The 21,636-nt window shown below is 41.8% G+C and overlaps 1 long non-coding RNA gene across 4 annotated transcripts in view; it reads left to right on the top strand.

The window, feature by feature from the left end:
- Window positions 1–1,431: 1,431 nt before the first annotated feature.
- LOC106016655 (uncharacterized) overlaps window positions 1,432–21,636 on the top strand; it is a 273,558-nt gene continuing 253,353 nt past the window's right edge. For all 4 annotated transcript variants that reach the window (XR_011807999.1, XR_003496081.3, XR_002401411.4 and 1 more), the window contains exons 1-2: window positions 1,432–1,532; window positions 1,969–2,706. This is a non-coding gene — a long non-coding RNA (uncharacterized lncRNA). The remainder of the gene's footprint in view (window positions 1,533–1,968; window positions 2,707–21,636) is intronic.

Genomic DNA, 21,636 nt, shown 5'->3' with positions numbered 1-21,636 from the left:
AAATGGTGTTCTCAGATGTGAAAGGAGATCTTCCCTCTTTAGATTACCCCACGTGCTAATTCTAGCTAACTGTACTCAAGAAGATGAATTTGGAGAAGGGTTCCTAAGATACTCAGAGTTTATCTCCTGTGGGAGTATAGTTTATTTAGCCTAGTGCAAGCCAGGCTGAAAGGGAATCAAATTCTTCTAAAATTGTGAGTAAAAGGTAGGAAAATGCTATGTTTGAGGTGAGAGCTGGAGAAACCAAAACCAACCAAACAAAAACCAAAACAAAACACCATGAAACAAACCTGGAAGAACTTCAAAATATGGAATTAAAAGCCCAAAGGAAGGTGAACAGATATGTAACACATTTAATCTGGGAACTGGAAGGTGGTTACTAGTCATGAAAAAGGTTAGTCCCTGAAACGGCTCTAATAAGAACAGGATGTGCTTTCTGGGCCCTATGCCTGCTTCAAGTCCTCCAATACCATCTGTAAGGATGAAATTCCCATGTCCATGTAGCACAGTCTTTGAAAATAGTGTAGTGCTTTTATCTTTTTTAGCTGAAAAGCTAACAAATAACTAACTCTGACTTCATCTAGTTATTGCAGGTGTCTTGAATCCTACCTCTGGAATGATGGCATCAAAATGATGACTTTTATGGTGATGAGTGCTCTAGTCTTTTTGTGGATACAGGCTAAAGTTTATGGTCCTGTGGCTAGGGCAGCTGTTGTTATTACCACCACCAGTGGTTTTGAGCTGCAATTTTACTGTAGAATTGTAAAAAGGTTTTGAGACAGTGCTTTTCATGAGACAAAAACAAAAACCACTCCTGAGCTGTTGTAAGGGGCAATTTTGTTCATCTTCCCAACACTGTTCCTGTTTCTCTCTCTCTTTTTTTTGTTTTGTTTTGTCTCATCTCATCTTGCTCAGCATCTTTCTTAAACAGCTGGGGGAGTTTGTGTGACAACTGGGACTCTAGCAACGCGCCATTGCACATCCTCTTTATACCAGAGGCAATTGACTCTGTTTCCAGCTTTTTGCCTTGCCTGGGAAAGATCAGTACCTGGATGAAGGCCAGTTGGCTGTAACTGAACCCCTTCCACAAGAGATAAAAATGCCCGGGAATTTGTCTGTCCACAGAGCAAAAAAGCAAGATTTGCTGGCTTTCCCACAATCAGCCAAACTGCCATTAGTGGGTGGATAGAGAGAAACTCTTAGGCTTAGCGCAAGAGTGATAGTTTCTTGGATACTCTGGTGATAAACACAGCATTGATACCCACAGCTGGAGTTTTTATAAAGCACGTCATTCTGGCCTCTACCTATCCAGGCACTGGTAGAAGCTGCATAGGTTTCAGGGAAAACAGAGGTTGAGTAATTTCTGAGTTACTTTGAAAAAAAAAAACCAGCTCAGGTTGAAAGAACAACTGAGCTTTTTATCAAAAACCAACCAAACAAAACCCCCCGAAACACCTTTTACATTTAGATATTCACAGAGCAGGAATAGCTTTGCTGTCTAGGGTGAATAAAACATTTCTGTAAGGCAACAGGTAAGAAAAAGGCCAAAGTGCTTCTAATAATAATTAAAGCAGTTGCTAAGCTTTGCTGATTTATTTTGTTAACCTGAGTTGTATTTGTGCATTTGTTTTATTTATTGCAGAATATTGTAATAACAATATCAAAAGAATTTACAGTGGGGTATGCTATTTTACTTTCATAAAAAAAAGAAAAAAGTTACAGCAGATGCTTTGAATTTACTGCAGATGGTGGCAAATATTTGCCATACTATAAGGTTACAATACTGGAGTGTCATGACTTATTTGGTAAATCAGTGCATGATTCAGGTGGTAATATCTATTAGCTGTGGCTGGCAAAGCTCTAGTGAAAATAACAACCCAAATACTCAGCCAGTCCTTGCAACAAATGATTTTTTTTTTTTCTTTGGGAGAAAGAAGTTTATTAACTCTCTCATGTTCCCCTTCCCAGCTTGATTGTGAGAACTACTTTAGCCTCCGCTTTCCCAGAAGCAATGCTCAGCAGGAGCACTGCAGTACCCTCACAGGGATCCCTCACCAAAGAGGTGTGAGGTATGTGCCATTTAACAAGCACCTTGCTGAATCAAGTGCTGCCTTCTGCAGCTCACTTGGCTGCCTGCATGAGTTTGTCCTGTGCAAGAGTCCTTGTGAGGCTGGTCAATGAGAGATCTTTCTTCTCTGGAGTTCAGCTGAACTGAGCTTTCTTCCTGAACAGTAAAATGAGGAAGAGGACGCAGAATCCTGTACCTGAGAGCTATGAATAAATGAATTTGAGATAGAGGGGCAGGGAAGCGGCTTCCTGCCCTGGGACTGAATACATTATTGTTACATGTGAGACTTGTCAACAAAAGTCTCAGCAGGAACTGCATTTTGGTTGCCAGGCCCCTGAGTACCCTTAATGGCCTTAATCAGCCGTAGCTGAGGCCTTCCACCCCACACCCCTTGGCCAGGTGGATCATTTAAGCTCAGTGCTGGGGACACAATCCTCGTATGAGAGTTGCTCAGCTGCAGTCATGCCCATTTCAGGCTGTGGATGCTATTAATACTGACCCACGGACTGATTTCCTGGCTTGGACTTGAGCCTGTCCTGTCACCATGGACCTCCCTAGTGATCCCTGGGCTGTGTCTGACCTGATTGCCCTGGTTTCATCGTGGCTCTGACTTGTGCTTCCTGCCTTACCACCATGAGGTGAGCTCTTGGATGACTCTGGCTGTTATGCTGGGACTGCCCTGCTCATCTTGCTCAGGTATGGTGGGGCTGGACCTTTACTAGTGAGGTCCTTGCTATTGTGGGCACTGGATCCACCTGAGATTATGGCTCCCTGTCCCTCAGGGAGAAGCAGAATTGTGTGGTACTCTGTTGGCCTAAGTAGTCCTACTCGTTAAAAATATGTTGTGTAATTGAGCCCTTCCACGTCTGTGGATTGAATCCCTTTTGTGGAAGAGAAGAGTGTGCAGGGTTGCGAGGAGCTGAAGGGCAGAGAGGCGGGATGCCTGTGGGCAGTTGTATTTCTTCACTTGCACGTGCAGGATCACAGACTTGCTTCCTCACTGCCCGCTTGCACAGGTTGGGCTGCCATTTTGCAAAGTCTGTGAGCAAGTGGAAATGGGGGTGATGGTGGAAGTTCTGGTCTTTTTGGAGATGAGGCCTGGCCTGCTGCAGATGTTGTAGTGACCTGGGATGTGCTCCCCAGAGCTCTGTCTCTGGCAGATTACAGCTCCTTCCTTCCCTGCCCTTCAGTAGAGATATTGGGAAAGAAGTATCATTCAGCTCTGACTCTGTCACCCCTGGACCAAAGTCTGTAAAATAGGCAAACACAAATGGGATCCGTGTGTATTTTCCTCCCTCTCTCTTTTTTTTTTTTTTCTTTTTTCCTTTCCCTCCCAAGAAATGTGGGAGAAAGCCAAATGTGAATAAAGTTGCCTTTATTCCCTGTTATCAGCGGTGCTGTTGCACCTGGTGTTGAGCTTAACGTATGAAAGGACACTGCCACGTCCCGTCTGAAAGGACGTGAGGCCTTGCTCATGAGGTAATCCTGGGCTGATTGGGAGCAGGAAGCACGGGCCCGTCGTGAGATATCCAGCTCCCTGTGCAGGCTCAAGACGTTTAAGCAACTCAGATAAAGCACGAAAACGTTTAGCTACTTCATCCTAACTAACAGGGACATAAATCTCTTGGGGGCACAAGAGGCATGAAGGTCATCAGGCTTGTCCCCTGAAAGGCGTGATGGTTTCCCCAGGTGGGAGGTGCGTCCATAAAGCCTGACCAACGTACTTGTGTGTTGTGAAGTTTGATGTTCTAACTTGAAAAATCACAAAATGTTTTCAGTCAGAGACTGGAATAGGGTTGATCTCTTCTACCAGTGAGGTCTACTGTGTGATACCCGGTGATTTTTGGTGTGCTGGAAGGCATGATAGAAAACTGAGGGAGTAAAAGGGGACTAGAATAAGTCTGGGATAAGATCAGAGAATATGCTCCCTCTTTAACTGCATAATTTGAGATATTGGAGCGCTCGTAGCCATTTACTGAGCTCATTTTGAGGGTAAGGGAATGTGCAAAAGTTAATCTAGTTCCAGAAAAAGTAATCTTGTTATGAGTTAATGCTAGCAATTTGTAGGTTAGTGGATATCCATGAGGAATTGCCTGGTGTTTATGCTATCGAATACATATCTACATTATGAGAGGAGTGGGATTTTTTGATTCACTCCTCTTGCATGTTTTTTAACAGAACAATTGCTGTTAAAAATGTATACTTTAGAGAGGTTTAATTATGTTAATTATCACATATTTTGTTAATAACATTTTCTTTTGAAGATGCCCATTAGAGGTTTTAAAGTGTTAATTTACTAGAAAATCAAATGGGAATGTTGTTTGAAATTTCCTTCTAAATTAACTTTACTTACTTTTATGTCCTAATTAAATGGGGATAATAGTATTGGTGGAAATATTACAGAACTGAAATTAGTGCTTAGATACTTTACTTAATACCAAGACTTTAATCTTAATGTAATGTATCTTTTGTTCTAATCAACATATAGCCTTTGCATTTAACTTACTGATGTGTTTTGATCAAAACATTTAAATAGGAACATTGATGCAAGCTATCTTCATGAGATAGCCCTCTGATATTTTGAGTTCCTTCCGGGTAATAGCTTTTTTTTTTTTTCCTTCTTCTCCTTATAGCATCTGTGAATACTACGGGAAAAAGTGTCGAGGGTTTTTTGGCATTTGAACATTAGCTCATCATAAATTAGGTAATACTTAGCGATTCCACTTAAAACAAACTTCATAGTGTTTGCAAATTGGCTTGGGATGGGCAACTCCCTTCAAGTTTGACTTCTGTAACTCTTGGTACTGTCAGGACCACGTAATTTGCCTACTGCCTAAGATGTTTACGTTGCTGTGCAGATGCATTGTGTTGATGGAGCTATTTCTTTGCAGAAAAAGGAAGATATCTCTGTCACCTTTCTGTATTAATAAAAATGCACTAACAGTAGTAGATGTACTGGAAAAATAAGTCAAAAACTTAATGCAGGAACAAAACTGCTTAGCAATTGGTGGTGTGAGCATCAGACTTTGGTGAAAGCAGTGATCAGCTGAATGAAGTGGGACTTTCTGCCCCTGATGTGGTGGAGCCAGGCTTTCTCTTCATGTCTCAACACCTTGACCAGGGACTTGACTGTTGTTGTTTTTCTCACCACACGGTTCATTGCCAAGTGGAGATTCTCTGGATCATACGGGGATGCTCAGAGGTGCGGAATGCCCAGCACTTGATGGGCTTCCTTTCAGTTCACGCGTCCCTTAGTGTTGACTGGTGACAGCATCTGCTCATTGACTTCTACCTGCATGCTTCCTTATGGGAGGAAAGAGTCATTCTGCAACGCTTGGTCTTTGTGTAACTTACTCCTGTTAAAGTCAGCACCTGACACCCTGCAATGGCAAAAACAAAGTGATGAAATAGGGAAAGTTGTGTACTGGCAGTTGGGCTTTGGACTTGCTCGGCTGTGTTGCACTACGTCTTGTCTGTCACGGGCTGAAGGAGACCCAAGCAGAGCAATGTGATGGGCTGGTGACCAAAGGGGGGCTCTTGTCATAAAAGCAGTGCAAGCTATGTAAACCAAATATCCAATTTGCTCAGAAGGGGTAATTTAAGTTACTTTTAAATAGTTAGCTTTTATGGTCAATTGGGTACTGCCACATTACTAGTAATAAGCCATAAATCTATTTGGTATAATATGAGATCATTTTTAAGACTCTCATAGACTAAATTTTCAGGTAAAGAGGAGAAATTGAAATTTATAATCCATGCCATTTTTTGTGTAATTGTTATTAATAAATTAGCAAGAAAGAGGCAGCAGATGGAATGAATTGTTGTAGTTCATTAATTTGATGATGGCTTTCTTTGCATGAGCCAATTACGTCTGTCATTGTATCTCTAAGCTGCAGGAGAGCCCAAAGAAAAGGGTGCACAGACAGGGACAAATCATCTTGGGGATTTCCTGCTTTCTAAGGTGGCTAGAGAAAATGCACTCATGGTTTTCACTAATAGTTTTGGCAAAGGTATCACTGAAGCTTGTTGCCAATGCAGTTCATGTAGCTCCAAAAACCGGGGTGAAGGGATGATAGTCTCATTCAGTATGCACAGAACTGTGATCTATCTGAAATAATTACCAGCTCTTGATGATAATTTCCAAGTTTGACCTTGGTGTGCTTTCAGGAATGCTTTTCTGAGGGCATCATTCTGCAAGTTGCAAAAAATAAAAAAAAATGCCTGTGTGGTGAAGGACAATAGGAAAGAAAATTATTCTTCTGGGGCCTGTGGCTCAGGAAAGCTCCCTTTATATATGGCCTTGTGAATTCTTTAATTAGAAGACACTCCACCATCTCATGAGCCCCTCTGTGGTAACGTGCTGATAGTTTTGTGTGGAATATGGGTTGATTTGCTCTACCTTCAGCCCTTGTATTCTCAACGTGGAGATGGTGGTTGTTTTTCTGTCACATGCATGCTTCACGTAATGACTGTAGTTTATTACCCAGTAGGTCACATCCTGTATATTTTAAGAACAAACACCTCCGAGATTGTGACTTGGTGGAAGGAGGTGACGTGTCATTGCTGTTGTTTTCACTACAGCCTTGTGAAAAAACTAATTACCTTTTCATCTTGGTAAATTCAGAGGTCAGTTTACTACTACTATATCACAACATGACAGGGAACATGGGTAATTAGGTAGGCTGTGTAACCTGGATATTCCATGGATCTCATTACATCTTATTTAGAAAGGCTATAATTTGATTGGTGGAAAATTAAGGCATCTCCTCATGGGTCATTTTATCTTTCTGCAATAATAATTCTTGGCTTGATTAAAAATTGATCCAGTGTCTTAAAGTGAATTTATTATTGCTGCAATCTATCACCCACAGACAGATAATCTGGTTCCCATCTTTATCTGATTTGAAAAATCTGTCACTTATTATGTGTTGTTTTTTTCCCAATCATTTAAATTGATGGTTTGCTGAGGCAAGGCGTGCTACCATAGGCTTCTTGGAGAAAGCATGGCCGAGATGTTAAGCCGGTACTTTTTACTGCAAGGAATCCGATACTATGTCAAGTATCGATTGGAACTGTGTTGTGGCATCATTTTCTCCGGGAAAAAAAATCAAGCAGAAATTTTGGATGCAGAGCAATAAGGATAGACAAGTCATATCGTTGGAGAAAATGGTCCATGCGTGCTTAGTGTCTGAATGAATTCCAGCCTTGTGCGGTGTAGCTTCTGCTGAGCACAGCTCCTAAATTGCTCGGGTTGTGCACAGGGACACCCCAGCCCCCTGGCTTTAGAGGACTGAAACCACCTTAGCCATGGAGCTCTGTGCCAGAAAAGGGAAGCATGGGGTCAAGGAAGCCAAAAGATACAAGAGTTGGATGGATAAAAAGAATCACAGTCTGGGGAAATACTTTCTAGTGTTTGACTGAGCTTTGGTGGATCTTCTTGAGGGTTTAGTTTTCATTTAATGGAGTTTAAAATTTTGATTGGGGATGCAAAATAATTTTAGAAGTTTTTTTTAAAAATAATAAAAACTTGCAGTGAACATTAAGGATTTTAAAGATGAGCATGTGCCAAGTTCTTTTATAGCAGTTCTTATAAATTAGATGCAGCTAGCAGAAGAGCACCATGTTTACGGTGTGAGCAATAGAGAATCACCATGAGTTCTTAGTATTTTAACGTGTTTAAGGCAAAAAGGGGGGAAAAAAAATTGAGGTACAATTTTTGGCTGGGTTTCATGAAGCAGAGTGAAGCCTGAGACAGGTGTTTCTCTTAGTGAGTTCCCTCTTGCTAAAATACGGTAGCTCTTACTAGATAAACAGGAATAATTCTGATCTGGAAATTTACAGTTTGGTGTAGAAAGGTCATCTATAAGCTTTGGCAGGAAAAAAAAAATCAGTAGAAAATTACCCATGTGATAAACCTTTGCAAAATGGAAGCTGGATGATGTTCTAGTTTCGGTGCAGTCAGTGGGAGTTTTGCCTGCTGATTTCTGCAAGGCTGAGATTTCACCGTGTCTGTGCACATAGTACAATGTCTCTTCCAACCTTTCCGTGGGCTGACTCCTGCCAGCCCTGTCCAAAGTGGTACCCTGTTAATTCCGGATTGAAATTCCAAAATGGTCACACCAAAGGGCCAATTGCCAAATATTCATAATCATAATGAAAATCGCTCTGCTTCTTCAAACTAGACTGCAGGCTACTTCCCACCTTTCTTGGAGGAACCAGGCTTCTGTTCTACTGAAGACTTCTTAAATGTGAGTTGCAGAATTTTTTAAGTGTGGATTTTGTTAAACAAGCACGGTCAGCTCAGGCACTGCTCAGAAGAACATTATTCATAACTCGTACGGACTTGAGGTGAGGGCCCCCAGCCCAGCAGTGCGTGGCCTTTTGAGGGTGCTTCAGTTTGAGACGAACCTGCAGACAGGGAGGTGGTGCTCTGCCAAGTTTGCTATGGTGTTTTTTACGGTTGGTACAGTCTTGCTGCTGTTAATGCCGTCCCTGGAGAGCATGTGCTCGTTATTGCTTGTCCATATTCCCTGTAGAGCTCTTGCTGATTAATCAGACCTGGCTACAGGGCTGGAACACAGATAAAAGCCAAAGGTGCTGCTCTCTCTGCAGCCCGTGCTATTTCTCAGCAGTGTGTGAAAACCCATCCAGATAGGTAAAGTCAGGCAGCTTTAAGTTGGCCAGAAGGAGCCTTGCCAGAAGTGCATCCTGGAACAGATCCAGCTAACAGATACATGGTAGGTTTGCCCTGTTGTTTCACTCCAGGTAGCAATAATTGATGATGCTTTTTGTTTAGTCTCCTTAAACAACAACAAAACCTAAACTAGTCTTAAGTTTAATTATTAACAATATGTTTTTTTGAAATTAGAGGATGTTTCTGTATATTAACAATTTGTATTAGGAGTAAATGTTTCCACTACAGTTTAAAGGACCCAGAACATACACAGCAAGTGCAATGATTGCCCTTCTCTTCTCATACAGACTTGGTTTCTCCGCACAGTAAGTAACAGCAACAGAAAATAGGGCCAACAGTAAAGAGTGAGAACAAATAAAAATTCATAGATGTATTAAAGAAAAAACAAACCCTGTGGTGTAGTGCACACTGGTTTTAGTGTCCAAATCAGTGTTATGGCCTGTGCTAAGTGTTGCAAGATCAGGTCATAGTTATGCATCTCCTTTTCAATTATTAATGCCTTTTTCTGCTGCCACTTTATTACGGAAGAGTTTTTTATACTTCATACCGTTTGGTCTGAATCTAGACTTTTTTTCTGACACTTAACATACATGTAAACATGTGTCTGGAGCTAAGAAGTCTCACATTACCCCCTGGGATGTCCAGGGCAGATCTGACAAACTCAGGTGCTCTTTGTCACCTCTTATGCTGCAGACTGCTGGTGGGCTGGCTGGGTTTAGGGTGCAGCAGTGGCATTCTGCTTGTGCTGTTAGCAAATGTGTTTACAGCAGAAATCATATGGTAAGAAACATTCTGTAAACACAAGCTTTACAAAAGGCTGTGTTTTTTTTTTCTTTGCAGCTGTAATGGTGTTTTTAATTTTCTTGCACTAGAGGCATGCTTGTGTCTGTTCCTATCAAATCCTGGTGCTTTGTGTAGTGGGTAAGTATTCTGAAGCATGCAGACCAAAGAATTTCAGTGGGAGATTGCTGTGCCTGTGCTCTCCTGAGCACTGCACAAGTAACTTAGCTTCCTAAGCCCTTCTTCAGGCTGTTAGGCAATTGCATTAGCAAGTGTTGGTCTGCATTTTCACTCTCCTCCTCCGTAGCTGTGACTTCCTCACTAAAGGAATACCCACGAACATCTGTCTCCTGTCTTGTCTAATTAGATGGGCCTTCTCAATCATTGTCGGGTCACTTGTCTTGTCTGTTTCTTCTTGCAAGCAATAAATGAGGAAAGGTTCTTGCTATATTCGTCATCAGCAGCGATACCAGCAAAGAAGGGAGAGGGGAAAACGGTTCACAGGGTATTGACACAGATGCTAGCACTGAGTGCTGTGGTGTATCTGAAATCAAATGGATCTTTCTCTACCAGCCCTCCTTCCCTTTGTTTATAACCCTGTTCTCCAATCAAGATAACTAATTATTATGTTATATAGTTTCACTTATTCACCCCTTGTGTATAAATATTTTCTACACTCAGAAATTGCCGAACTGCAGAAAAATCTGGTAATCTCTGTACAAACCTCCCAAAAGCGATCCAAGCACAGATGAATAGTGTTAGTGGTAGCGTATGCCATGAGAACTCTTGCCTGAGCAGAGGCAATTGTACTGGGACATCAGTAAACTCAAGTGTTTTTCCAGGCAATACCAGATATTGGGAAAGGTTCCAGCTAATTTAAGGTAAAATGGAGTTTTGTGACTACAATGTTAGATACATCCAATGAAATTCAATACCCTGAGGTCACTGGTGGTAAGACTTTTTGGGGAAGGAAAAGAACGGGAAGAACTCATTATTAGAAAATAAAGTGTGGAAATTCACGATCTGTGATTTTGCGTGAGCATATAGTGCTGCTTTTGAGGAACGACTCTTCTAGCGCCCATGTAACCCATCTGAAATACCAAAGGAAGCGTTCTGCTGGATCAACAGATGTTCTCTGGGGCCTGAAACACAAAAAACACATCTCCAGCCATCTTGGGACACAAAAAACACATCTCCAGCCATCTTGGGAGTGTCTCTTTGGTAGATCCCACCACCTTGATGTGTCTTGCTATGATCCTTCGAAGTGTTTATAGGTGTTCTCTGGCCCTTCTGGGGTGCGTGTATACAGTGGTTTCCTGTAAATGCAGCAATTTTATAAGTGTTATACGAGACAGAAAATGTCCTTGTTGGGGAGACATCCAGCTTTAGTGTATTTGTTGTGTTTCTTCCTCTCCCGGATGGTTCTTCAAAAATAATTTTGTGAAAACAGGTGGTTGAAGACCATTGCAGTGTGCCCTGAAGTAGGGGGCGGCTGGGCTGTACAGAGGCGTGAGTGATAGTGCGAAGCTGGATAACATCAGCCTGCTCTGAACTCCTGTGGAAAGGAGAGCCTTAGCTTAGGTTTTCCAAGGCCCTGTCAAATTGAGACTTGACCATCTATCCAAGGGAGTCACCTATTTCCCTCTTCACCATGAGGACAATTGCACACTATTGTTTTTCCTTATTCATCCAGAATTTGCTCTGAAGCAACTCTAGTTGTCTGTATGATATTTGGCATGCTCTTTGCTGCTGTGATGGGAGATAGATCAAAGTTTTTTAAACAACTGGCTGTTTGAGAAGAATGTATATTAAAAATAAACATGTGAATTGGAAATGTATGCAATAAATGAGCACATAAATTGGAACATTTAGGAAATCTTTGATCATGAAAATAGATTTGACCATGATTTGAAATTGTGTCTAGGCCAGCAAAAATGCTCATTTCTGAAGCACTCAAGTTCAATTTCTCTTACTAACCGTGGCGATGATGGAATGATATTGCCCTGTACGTTACCAGGCTTTAAATTCACCTGTTGATACCAACAGAAATACTAACAGCATTTTGTGGGCCTTCCTTCCTTAGTACAATGCAGACTTGTTTTGTGTGCGCGGTCTCCTATCAGAGGCATCCTGACAGTTGTGAAATCTCGGATCTGTTCTTCTGTATTGCTTTGAGTTAAGAGACACAGGCAAAGAGGAAAAGAATAGAAGGCAAACTTGAGCATTCAGGGAGAGAAATGAAAGCCATTCCGGGGAGCAGAGGCTGCAGAATGGAAGACTCACAGCAGCGGGGAAGAGATCTGTCTGAGGGGACAGGCAATAAAACCACATCAGAAAAGTGCAGGGAGCGGTGCAGAAGAAGAAATGGACGAAGGCAACTGTAAATTGATTCCTTGGCTTCCTGGAGATGTGCAATCCAAATGATTAACCGCAAAATCTGCGACTTGATAGATCTGGTGCGATAGAAGAAGGATCACGTCACACTAATGAAGCAACGCGTGCTTTGATTAATCCCTTTTTTCCCCTTGTAAGTTCTGATTTTTGTCTAAATGCATCACTGCCAAACCCTGTGTTCACAGGGCGAAGTTTAGATGTGAAATCCTTGCTGTCGCGTGGTGCTGGAAGGCAGGGTGCGTTTCCAGGAACAATGTCCCCTTTTGATGGCATGCTTTGGACTGGCTGATGTGATTGCATCAGCTGTGCAAGAACTGCGTTGAACTTGATTTTTAAATATATCAAGAAGGAGTTTCTCTTTAGACTCTGATGTTTAATCAAAATACTGCTGGAGTAACAAGAATGAACTGCTTGGTTGTGTTCTAGGCCTTTGCAGTGAACGTATCCTCCGTCAGGGTGTAGAAGTGGAGCAGCCTCAGGTATGGTTAACCTTGTAACAGTGGCCAAGATTTCTGCCTTCCCTGGGCTGTCTCCTTTAGTAAGCCCTGGGAAGTGACAAGGGGATTGTATTCCTTTCTCCCTGGGGAGGAAAGAGTAGCTGTTCAGTTGGGGAAGTTCTATTACCTTCTTCCTTTTTTATTTTCCCCTCCAAGGAAACTGGGTATTTAGTATTTGTCTTTTTACAAGCATTGACTTTGCAAGGTAGGAGATAAATGGTGGCTTCGTGTAAGCCCTGCCTCAGTATGATGCTGCTTAAGTCCATGACTGAATTCCTGGCTTGGGTTTCACGTTTTCACATGATTTTTCATCTGATGCTCATCAGCAGCACAACTAGCACCTCCAAGATGAGCATTAAGCAACGTGTTCAGCATTTCTCCCTCGGGGAGAGAACAGATGATACGAAAAGTAGTCACTGGAGCGTGGTTTGCTTTCTTATTTTTATTTAAGGCAGTGACGTTTGCTGTCACTTTTTGAGGGTGCTTATTCCCTGGGCTGCACTGGGGAATGTTAACCTTGTTTGCTTGCACCAGAGAAGTCCGTTACCAAAGTAGTCATCCTCAATGTTTTTATCCTGTGCCTTTACTGCCTTGCACTCATGGCCTTTGTGATGAATACAATGACCTGTGAAACCCAGCGGTCTGAGAACAGCAATATGCAAGGCTGCTTAGGTGGACTCCTGGAATTAGCATTTCTTGCTTGGTGTTGCAGTTTGTTGCACTGATTAGTCCTTCTGTATCATCCAAGGCATCTTGCCTTTGCGTTGCTATGAAATCAGTGCCTCATCTATTGATAAATTTGGTCTAATCCCTCCTACCTCTGTTCCACCTAAAGAACATAAAGGATGTGAAGAAGCTTTACGCTTCCTGCTTTGCAGCTGAGAATTTTATGGGAATAAATCTCTCTGACTTGCTTCTGCGGTTTGTATCCATTACAAAAATACAAAACAAATTTGGGCAGCCTGATGCTGAACTTCTTCCTGACCTTTGCCTCTGCATTCACTTGTACTCAGCTTGTCACGCAGTCGTGGTTTTCAGTTCAGGCTACAATTTGAGCGACTTTCCACCCCCAGCCCTTAATGAAGATGTTTACCTGACTTGCATCTGTGTGGTGTGACTTGCAGTCTTGGCTTCGTGGAGGAAGGCCCAAGGCTGACCTGCCAGAGGTGAGATAAATTGGGACTGAAATCCGCTGGGAGAGCCTGAGGTGTGAAAGCTGTTTTGCTGTGACTAGCTCTCATCAGTAATGATAACCCCTCAATTTTGTGCCACCTAAATTCACCCAAAATTATATGCTAAATATAAATATTCATTTTATAAATATGCATGTTAATTAAATATACATTTATTTTAAATGCATGTGTTAATTATACATGTTACATCAGATCACAATTAAGTCAATAGAAATTGGGGATTTGCATATAATCATGCTTGTATACTAATCAGTTGTCAGTCTAGAAAGCCATTTTCTGCATCTAGACAGAATATAGACCTTGGTCCAGCCATCAGCTCAAAGACTCGAGCAGCAGCCTCAGTTCTTTTGTTTGTATGCATTTTCTCCCTAGAAAGGGACAGGAAGAAACATAGCTCCTCCTTTCCAGTGCATAAAGGATGCTCAGTATTTCCTGCAAGTCTTACTCTGCTTCTTCCAAGAGCCAGGTCGAATCCAGATTTTGGCCAAATGAGGTTATTCCCCTGCTGTGTCAGGCTATGGTAAACCTCCCTGAGCAATTTCATTTGATGTGGGATGCAAATGCTCTGTGAGCAGCACACTCTTCTGGTGGGCTTCTTAAATATAACTTTGCCTGACCCCAAAGCTCCTTGGAAAAATGAGCAATACCTCGTGGTGTACTGATGGTTACGGTCGTGTTGCCTTGTCTTCCTGAGCAGCCTGTTGATCTCTCGGGTAGTGAGATTTTGGCATGATTCAGGCGATTTCTGGGGCTGCGTTAGGACTTGTTATCATCATAGAGCACTACTCTGGCAGAACAGTTTGCAGGTTAAAACTCATCAAGATATTAAAGCAACCTCTGTTAAATGTACCTATTCCATCAGTTGTTTGAATGTTTAAAGTATTTTCTTCAGGTACCAATGACACCTCTACTTGCTTGCTGTAATATGTAAATCTACAGAAGAAAATAGGTCACTCTTTAAATTGTCTTCTTGTAAGGATGTAATTAAGCTTCATTAAGACAATTACTGTACTCTATAAGTATCTGCTGGTTTTTTAAAAAAACAACAATGTACTTTTAGGTTTTGACAGTGATATAATTTCCTATGTATTATATTTTAATTAAAAGCACCAGTAAATAGTCTTAAAGTCAATTGTATGATAATTTGAAAATAACTTGCAATTCTGAAGAAAGGTAGTCTGCAGTAAGTTGTTAACATGGGGAAGGGGGAAGAAAATTCCTGCTGATTATTCAAATCTACAGACCCAGTAAATCACAATCCTGAGCCAGACGCTTCTGCTTGTGTTTAGGTCTGCATCTTATATCCATCAAAGCCATCTGTTTGGTTGTAACTTCAAGCATCCTAGAGGTTTTGTAGGTGCTGGGAAGGATGTCTGTAATTTTCATGTCAGCATTGTGATTTTGGCCAGTCTCTCCTAAAAGTCTTTCTCTCTAATTTTTTAAGTGTAAGAAGTCCGATGAACTGAAACGCTCAAGGACTAGAAGGTGGCAGAGATTGCAAGAAAGCTTCAAAAGGTCCAGAAAGCATCTGGAACTCATATCCACCTCTCAAACTGGGAGAGAGCTTGTAGAAAGCAGCTACCTTGCCATGGCCAAAAGGTTAATGAGAATAAGAGAATCAAGGAAGCGTGCACGTGTGCAAGAAACATAGGATGAAATGAAAATGAGATCCCCAGTCAGTCTGTTCTACTCTAGTTCTCAATACCATTAGAAGGTTTTTAATGTCTAGTTTAAGACCACTGTTCCTCTGTCCTGTCCCCAGCAGTTTTGGAGTGTAGATAGCGTCTTCCCTGCTTGCCTCCTTGTCTGAGGGGTGAACAAGCTCTTCAGTTGCATGCATTGCTTGTGAGACCTCAGATTATCCTCCCTTTGGAGACTTACACGCCAGGAGAAAAGCAGCTCTAAGAGCAAGAGTTTGTGAGGTGCTGAGATAAGTCCTCTACTGCATGCCTGGAGATAGCAAATGCACTGCTGTTGAGAAGGAAGAGCTGAGGAATATCTTGCAGGACTCATCCACTCTACTGAGGTAGTATGTGAGACGGAAGAACAAATTGTGAGGGTGGTTGATAGTGGACGAGTGAGCAGAGGAGGAGGTGAAATGGAGCAATGTTTACCTTTGTAGGAGACTGTTCTCCTATATTTTACTAGTAATTTTTGTTTTAAAGAAGGAAATTCAGTGGGTGTGTTCTCAAGTTCTATCAGAGTTGATGGTGTTGTAGCTGCAAGGGAATTTCTCCAAGTCAAGAGAAAGGGTGTTAGCAGGACAACTGTAACCTGGCAAGAAAAGTTGTAAGTGAGTTGTTGGCTAGAGGGAGGCTGTGAGAGGTAGTCCTCAGGGACAGAATTTTGGACGTGGTCTTAATTAATGTTTTCTTCACAAATTACAGGCTGCGATCTGTTAATTCACTAATGAAATCTGAAGCTGATACAAAGACTGATGTGCATATCATAAACTGGACAACACTGCCATTGAGGAGGGAATGAAAGAGGACAATATTGTTGCATTAAACTTAAAATCATGAGTGTAAGAACTATAACTTTTCCTACAAGCAGGAAATGTCATGTTTGAACAGAACGGTGGAGACAGACCTACATGTGTTAAGTGTTCTCCTGATGCATAAATAACTTAATATGGCTTATTAATGACCAGGGTAAACACAAGCCTGGGATGTCATTAAGAAACTTTTGTGGTGGGAGTGCTGTTGAAAGCATTGGGAAGAAAATGTGTGTAAGTACTGTTCACTGTTCTGGTCACCCATGCTCAGGAAGGAAGAGTTCAGACAGGAGCACGTGCATAGAAGTTAAGGAGAAGAAATAGAGGTCTCCTTCTACAGAGGAATGCTACAACAGCGTATGTATTTAGTCCAGGTAAAATAAAGGAAACAGGACCTTTATGTAACAAATAAGGAAAAGGTGCATAATAGGAGAATTACTTAAGATAAAGGATATGTCCTTTCTTTTTATGATAAAGGATAGCTATAAATCAGCCAGGAAAAACCTCTTCTCTATAATCTTCCATTAAGCCTTCACTATGCATTTGCTTTCCATGAGGCTCTCATATATGAAACGTGTTCTGAAATTCCCTGCCACCTCCTGGCTGCTGTGAGGGGTCAGCACAGCATCCCCTTTACAGACTAGACTTGAGGGTGTGTGTGTGGGTCCACTTAGAGTCCGTTTTCTTCTGTAGAAACATCTGTGGAGGGATTGATTCACATGCACACAACTGAAAGCAACACCTGGAATTGAATCTGGCATTACAACAGGGAAGGTCTCCCATGCACACCTGATTTACCAGCCAGCCTATGGATAGGTGTAGTCTAACCCGGTCACTCTGGAGACCACAGCACCCAGAAATCCTCTTCTGAGGGTGCTGCTATCTCTGCAGGATGAGCAGTAAAGACTGAATTTAAGGGAAGCAAAAGGAGTGCTTCAAATTACAGGTTTGTAGCTGACTACTGCTAGTCAGTCAATTTTACCCAATTTGCACTCATGAATACAGATTTTTTTTTCCCTTTTCTTCTTGATGCACAGGTGCATCCCTGCTGCACCAGGCATATTATTTCAGGCTGCTGTGAAGATGTGGCTGCCAGGATAAGTTGCTACAGTTAAATTGTATATCTATATTATGCAAGGCACATAATATTCATACCTGCAAATACTCATTTATAAAAATTATATGCAGGGTATGGGTACGTGCATAAAACAAACTAACCAGCTGCCCACTATGTATTTTGCCATTTCTGTCCTCTCCTTTAATCCCAAACTTCCTTAAGAGTTCAGGATAACATCTTTAAAATAACATTTGGGCATTTAAATAAAACTTGTGCTGTTCCCTGCAAGGAAGAGTGTTGTAACCCTTACAGTCTTGATAGGAATCAGTCTTTGGTCCTTACAGGAACACACGATGAACTGTATCTGTTCATAAATCTGAGACAAACAGCAGTAACATCTCTGGCACCACTGAAAAAATGAATGCTGTAGACTTCATTTAAATGTAAGCAGTGGAAATGTTACTGTTGGTGCTTACCTAAACTCAAATCAGGTCAATATGTGAGACAGGAAGATGTGGGTTAATGGGAGGTGGATTTTTTTTTTCATCTTGTTTTTTTCTTAATGGATGTGTTTTAAAAATGTGTATCCAGATACCATGTAGGATATATTTTGATTAAACTTGCATTCTGGGCATGTTCTTGGAGGTACTAAGCGCCCTGAAATCATCTGACATCTGTGGGAGTTGTAAGAGTTCAGCACTGAGCAGAAAATCAGGCCCTTTGTGTTTTGAGAATGCTAATCCATTGTTATGGTTTCCTTTTAAACTGAAAATAAACACAATGTGTGTGCTGTTAACTTAGACAGGTGCTAGAGCCGACAGCTCGAGGTTTAAGGGCAGGGGTCAAGCAATCAAAAGTGGCCCTCTCTTGCATAGATCATCAAACAGGGAGTGCATCAATGGGCTCAGTGGAGAAGGCTGGAAATTAATCAGCTCAGCCCTCGGTGTTTAGCCATGCTGATTATATACTGGCAAAGTGAGCATGAGATGACAGGCCAGAGGAGCTAACGTAATAGGAGTTCGTTCCCAACAAAGGCAGGGAAGAAAGATCAATTTGCAATATTCTTTTCTGTACCCATGCAACAAAGCAGAAACATGAAAGCAGAACATTAAGGGATGCTCCCTATGAACTGGACAAATCAATAAACATCAGTGGTAAGGGGGGGAAAAAAAAAGTTTCTCTTTCTATTGTGTACCCTGAGGCCTTTTCTGTCTTTGTGAAGTGCTGAGTAGCAGTGGCCTCTGTCATGTTTCCTTTCACCTACACGGTGTCATCTGCCTCAGTCTCAAGGTGAGTGCTGGTTTGCACCACCTGAATGAGTGGCGTGTTTAGGGAAATTACTGCCTTTTGGGGAAGAGAGGGTGGGAAACAACACGCGGTGGCAGCTCAGAGCACAGCTCTGTTCCTGTCTTTAGGGCTGGGGCTAGAAACAGGGGTTTGGCACTTGCACCAGGTGAAAGCTTTCAGCGGTTTCAAAGATTTCACTCCAGTGAATTTTGTAAAATGCTAAAAGCACGTGTTCAAGCATGTGATTACTCCTGTTGCAAGAAAACGTGCTTTACGATGCCCAGGCAGTGTGCATCAGTGGCAGGAGGATGAACGGTCTCAGGTACAAACTCAGAGGCAAGGTCATGTTCCCAAAGATGAGGGCTTTCCCCATCTTTGCATGTCCCCCCTTCGGGGGTATAAAGGTGGCTGGCTTCTTCCCCTGAACAGAAACACAGGGAACCTGGGAAGGGGACAGGACCTTCAGGCACGTGTGAGCTCAAAAGATAGCACTGAGGGCAAGACGAGGAGGGGCCGGCTGAATGTCTCTGCTATATATTTCTTAATCTCCCCCTGCTTCTGTGATTCCTTAAAATATAGAATATGGGCATTTTGTTTCTGGTTGTTTCAGGTTCCCCAGGAGAGAGAGCAGCATTTATCAAAATACATCGCTTCCACTTGCTCTTCCCTTTTTGCAGCCAAATGGGGTGCTCAGAGCTGTCACTGCTCATCCCCATGGCTTGCTGCTGGGTGATACAGGTGGAAGTGGGGAGCAGAGGGGCTGGGTTAGCCCAGTCCATGACATGTGTTGGGCTGGGGGAGCAGCTGCTGGTACTGGTGATGCCAGTAGTAGCTGTGAAGTAATTTTCTGGGGAGTGAAAATGAGCTACAAAGCAATTCAGTCTCAAAAAGATGCTTGTGTTTGTCAGCAGTTTTATTAAGTTGTTCTGATATTTAGGAGCTGTTTTTCTCAGTTCCCAAACAGGGTAAGTCAGCCTGGTCGGTCCAGCCAGGAGGAGTGCAGAGCGTGCTGAAAAGAAAGAAAACTCCCCAGATGCTGAAATGGGGTTTTGGCACCTCCTGCAAGCAGGACGCTTGCTTGCAGAGCCCAAACAGATTGTCAACTAGTTGAATGTGACAGAGATGTCACGGATAAGTCGTGGGTAGGAAGGAGATGGGTTTTGGCCGATGGCTTTCTGGCAGACTTACGGGATGAGTATATTCACAGAAGGTTAAGAGAGACCGGTAGCCTGCTGCTTTAGAGAAGAGTGTTTTGCTTTTTAGTTAGGGAACTGAAGAGTGAATTTATTTTACTTTAGCATTCAGTTTTGTGCCACCTCATTCACTGAAGATATGTACTGATTTTTTTCTGTACAGCATACAACTATAATTTTCCAGCAATTAATAAGGAAGGACGTGAGGTATTCAGTTGTTAGATTGGACAGTAATATCCCATCTACGTGAACAGAAGGCATGTGTGAGACTTAGGGTGGCAGGGTATTTCTGCTAAAAGAAATAGCAATTATAATATATAATAATATAAATATAAAAAATTAATTTGAGGGGGTATTTTATTACATATATAGTCATCTTCAAGGTCTGTAGTTCCTGGAAAGGAAAGTCAGGGCCATGTGTTATTCTCTAGGGAGCTCTTCACAATGAGAATGGTCGACATTTTTTTTTTTTTTAAAGTAAAATAAGCTTTTCCTTTCCAGTGAATTCAATAGTTCTGCTTATTTACCCAACCAGATGAAGTCTGGACAGACTAGAAGAAATTGCAAAAGATTTTCAGTGTTGGGATAGGGGGAAGTTCTAAGTTACTTCTGAACAGGGATGTTGAAATCCTAATGCTGCTTAGGTACGCTTGAAAGCGTTGCTCATCTTGTCTTTGAATAATAATGACAAAAAAACAAACAAAGAACCTTTTGGTTATGTGTTTAGTTAAAAATGAAATGGTAGTGATAGCTGGTCTATTAACCTAACAAGTGTTCAGAGTTTTTAAATGGATAAATGTCATCAGCTGTGCAAAAAGCACAGCCTATTGAAAAATGCCTTTGTCATCCTTGGTTCTACTGTCACTTCATTGTTTAATTTCACTTCAATATTGCTGTTTTTTCATGTGGATTTGGAGGCGTTTTGGCTATTGCAATGACGATGGAACTGAGATTAAATTGGAGGAAGGGATCTAGAAAAGCGAGGGCAAAGGGACCAAAAAGCAGTGGTCTCTTCTACCTTAGGTCATCATTCCCAATCCTTCTTCCCTTTCCCAGTTTACATCCTTCCTGCCTAATTTCTCCTAAATTTAGATGCACAAAATAAGTAACTGTGGGAGGAAGTGCATCAAAGGATGCGTGGGTGGCCATCTGCCTTCTCCAAAGGTCAGGGCTGATGGTAGGAGTTCTGCCTCGTCTGCACATGGATGCTGCTGCGTGCTCATTTGGGCTGGTCACGCTCACAAACCATAGTAAATTTGGTTGAAACGGTTGTTTTTTTCTTTTTTTTTTGTTCTCTAGCATAGACTTAAAATATTCCACATGTCCTGAATATCCTGTGAAACATCAGAAACTCCCTGCTCAACACACCTGAGTTTTCTTTTTTGGTTCTTGTTTCACCTCTCAGAATTAGAGTTGGGTATGTCTTGGTCACTGGGGCCTGAAGAATGCTGTAAGGTCAACTTGGTCACTCAGAAATGCTTTGTGCCTTTTTTTATGAAGTACTTATTCTTGATATTCTAAATTAACCTGGTGCTAAATGCCAAAATATATATATATAAAAAAGTTGGAAGGCAAAGCTGATCTAGCTGATGTTACGTGACAGGCTCTTTTTGTTTTTCTGACTATTTTAGTTGCCTGTAGTTGATCTTCTAGGTATCCTAACTGTCTTTTATGCCTTAATTTTGAGTGTTATTGCAACTGTCTTTCAGCATTACATCCCACTGCTAAGACTAACTAATTTGGACACAGTCCCTGCCAGCGCTGTCTCTGAAATGCTCAGAATAAGCCTTATCTTCACGTAAGCATTTGAAGATCTACTTTTCACAATTTCCTTCTCTTTCCAAACATTTCAGGCTACTCCTTCTGATATATCTGAGATCTGCTAGTATCCGTGTAACTTTTTAAAGGAAAGCTGTGACTAGTTAGTGATGTGATTGTGCACGTGGTTATAACCACTTCTCTGACCTCAATACTGAGAG

Source organism: Anas platyrhynchos, chromosome 3 (genome assembly GCF_047663525.1).
Source record: "Anas platyrhynchos isolate ZD024472 breed Pekin duck chromosome 3, IASCAAS_PekinDuck_T2T, whole genome shotgun sequence".
NCBI lineage: Eukaryota > Metazoa > Chordata > Aves > Anseriformes > Anatidae > Anas > Anas platyrhynchos.
Note: the sequence above shows the minus strand (reverse complement) of the source record. Positions and strands in the feature narration are given on the sequence as shown.